This window comes from Arachis hypogaea, chromosome 17 (genome assembly GCF_003086295.3).
Source record: "Arachis hypogaea cultivar Tifrunner chromosome 17, arahy.Tifrunner.gnm2.J5K5, whole genome shotgun sequence".
NCBI classification, from domain to species: Eukaryota; Viridiplantae; Streptophyta; class Magnoliopsida; order Fabales; family Fabaceae; genus Arachis; species Arachis hypogaea.
Genome location: NC_092052.1, coordinates 13,992,294 through 13,995,658, shown reverse-complemented (window position 1 = coordinate 13,995,658; position 3,365 = coordinate 13,992,294). Strand labels below are relative to the sequence as shown.

The 3,365-nt window shown below is 35.2% G+C and overlaps 1 long non-coding RNA gene across 2 annotated transcripts; it reads right to left on the bottom strand.

Moving 5' to 3' along the window:
• Positions 1 to 638: 638 nt before the first annotated feature.
• Positions 639 to 2,777, bottom strand: LOC140180895 (uncharacterized). 2 transcript variants are annotated; one of them, XR_011874990.1, is made up of 4 exons: positions 2,471 to 2,777; positions 2,325 to 2,379; positions 1,858 to 2,236; positions 639 to 1,823 (listed from the first exon to the last, which is right to left on the bottom strand). It is a non-coding gene; the product is annotated as an uncharacterized lncRNA (long non-coding RNA). The 2 variants fall into 2 exon arrangements; XR_011874991.1 differs by having other exon boundaries at positions 2,330 to 2,379.
• Between the last annotated feature and the right edge of the window lie 588 nt (positions 2,778 to 3,365).

Sequence of the window (3,365 nt, the reverse complement as noted above, 5' to 3'; positions counted from 1 at the left end):
ATATATGTGGAAGCTGTTACCGTGCTGGGGACCTCTGGTTCTCACCCATGCGGATTTTGTGGTTTTCAGATGCAGGACGCGAGGCTTCTCGTTGAGGCATGCTGGAGACTTCTGGATTAGCGAACATCCTTTGTTCTCGGGACTCTGTTTTGGGTTATATATCTTGTTTAGATACTTTTATCTCCATTAAATAATACAAACTGTGATGACTCCTTCTAGAGGGGATTTTGGAGAATAGGTTGTATGTATTTGTGTCCCTTTGGGTTTCCTTTGGGGTTTCCTTATTTTATTATATGTATATATTATTATGCTCGGACCGGTTATCTTCGCAGCCGGATTTTGAGTCTTGATATTCCCGTTTTTGACACTCCTTATATATATGATCTTGCGTTAGCTTATCCTTTGCTCGTTACGTTATCGATCGGAGTGTTGCGCGTTCGAGTTACGGTTTTTGTTTACCCCTTTTTCTACAAAGGCTCCTAGCTATAATCAATTATTCATATTACTATACGTACTAAATTTTTGTTTTAGAGGTCGTAATACCTTGCCATCTCTGAATTATGACTTAAGCATAAAACTCTGTATGGTAGGGTGTTACACAGACGCCTAACGAGATGCCTCTTGACCTGCATCTGAAAAATAATAACATAGTATGGAATGAGAACCGGAGGTTCTCAGTATGGTAAAGGTGCCACACACATAATATATAAGGTCCTGGGAATGCCAGAGGCAATCCTAGAACGCCGACACTCAGATTGTAGAGCTTAAAGTATTAAACAGAAGCCATAAAAGGTGGTTTCCTAGAAATATTTAATCCTAACTTAACTTAACCTTAAATCTAAGTCCTATACTGCCATTCCTCCATACCTCCAATTCCATCATGCATTTTCACAGACAAATAAACAGATAAAGGCAAACACAAGAAAGTTACAACTACTGCAGGTAACAAATACACATTTAGCATGGTAAATACAGATAGGCACACCCAATTAGAGCACAAGCAAGAAATTCAAGTAATATGCATATGATGCATGCCTGTCCTATGGCTGATGAGGCTCATCTGTCGGTTATCCAGCCAACCCGACAAGTCTGAATTGTCCTTAGACTGTCCCCCGACGTGCATCCCCAAGAGTCTATGCATAGATTTTTCTCAAATAATCAATATTGCTCAATGGGGGTAACATTCCCGGGAATTTATATAGTGCCCGGTCACACTTACGTCGTAGGGTCAACAGAGTATCGAGTTTTCAACCTGGTACACGTGGTGGCAAGCCACGGCACTTAATCCAGGGAATCTCGTATCTCAGATTATTCAAATTCATAAGCCATATAAATAATTCAATTAAAATTCATCAACATCCACATCATTCTCAATCACCTCTCATTCATCATTATATGTCAATCATATTCAATCATTATCCTTCATTATCACACCTCTCATTCCGTCCATCAATAGTTCCAATTCAAAACATAATTCATTCTTTTCCAAATGAACTAAACTTAAAACATGCTCATTTTCTTAATAACTCAAAATCAAACCATATAACCTTTAAATATAAATCTTTTTAAATAATCATATAAACAAAATCTCTAATTTTTATAAAATTTCGGCAGCATCTCCTCTAAAACTCGGACTTTGCCACCCTGTTCGGGTCCAAACCTGTATTCTTTTCAATTCAACATACCCTTTCTCATCATCATAACAACCACCACAATAAATCTACCTCAAATCAACAATTAAACTCATACAATATTCAAATCCAACAACCAAAATTCAACTAAGGATCATAGTTCACAAATCCTAGGCTTTTAACACAAAATACCTCATTAACACAACAACCTCCACAATAGTTATACCTCAAATCAATAATTCACCAAATCATTAGTTAATCAACAATAACATTCAACCATAATTCTCTCCAAATTAACATAACAGCATTCACCATCCAAAATTAAAAACTAATTATCCAATAAACTTCAACCAAATATATTCATCGATAAATTACTAAACATTAAACATACACCTGCATTCCAACTTATCCAATGGTCATCTAGCCTAAGTTTTCACAGAACATTATATATTAAATGCAAGAAACCTAAACCATACCTTAGCCGATTTCCACGTAACGACCAAAGCTATTTATTCAAAACCAAAACAGCCCCTCAAAACTCAACTAATCCGCTTCCTCCAAGTTCCAGTATTCACAATTTCAAGCTCCAATTATTTATTTTCAACCTAATACACATTCATAATACATATATACCCAATTTAATACTCAAAGCTCAAATTTAATGAAATTAAAATAGAATTATCGTATCCTCACCTTACCCAAGCTTCACATAAGCAAGAGTGAACGTTTCTCTCAAGCTAATTGGATCCTAAAACATCAGAAATCAAAGAAATTCAATATTCCCACTTAAAATTCGAAAATTGGGGGAAGATAAAACTGAGAGTGATTAAACAAGTTACCTATGAAATTGTTCCGGTAGAAATGTAGAGCTCAACGCGGTGAACGCGTGGCCGCAAACGGTGCGGCAATCGGAGCTCGGACGGAGAAGTTACGGGAGCGGGAACTCACCGTAAGTGTTTCGGGAATGTTTTCCCTTCTTTTTCTTCCCTGGAGCGCTGCTGCCTCTATTGCGTGTTGTGAAGGAAATGAGCTTCGTGCTCATTTAATATGTTGGTCCGGTTGGACCGACGGCCCGGTTTGGGTCTGGTTCAACCGGTTCGGTCCGTTCGGTCAATCTTGGACCGTTTTCTTCGAAATTAGTGTCAAAATTTTCGTTTCGATGAGCTCTATCCTAATTTAATATAATATTCACATTTCTAATCCTCCTTATTAAAAACTAATTTATTGACTAATTATCTACTAATTTAACCGGGGTTTACATGAAACATATCTTTAAATTTAGTGTCTCATATTTTCTCTCTCTTACATTTAAAATACAAAATCAAATTCTCTAAAAATAAATGTATTTAAATTTAAAACAAAATATAATCCTAACAAGAGTAAAATACTGTTTTACTTTTTTAAATAATGTTCTATTTTTATCCCCAAACGTTTTATTTCGTCTTATGTTAATCATCTGGTCAAAATTAAAATTTTTTTCTTCGAAATATACCCTTTTCACCTCTATTTTAGCTCTCTTTTTCTCTTATAATTCTGTCATTTTTGCTCTTAGATCACTACAATAGCTACTATGAACAATTATGATTTTTGTCTTTATTTCGAAGAAAATCATATTGAAAGAATGGATATTTTTGAAAGAAAGAATTTTAATTTTGACCAGAGGATTAAAAGAAAACGAAATAAAACTGTTGAGATAAAAAAATAGAACGTTTCAAACATAAAGACAAAATTAAG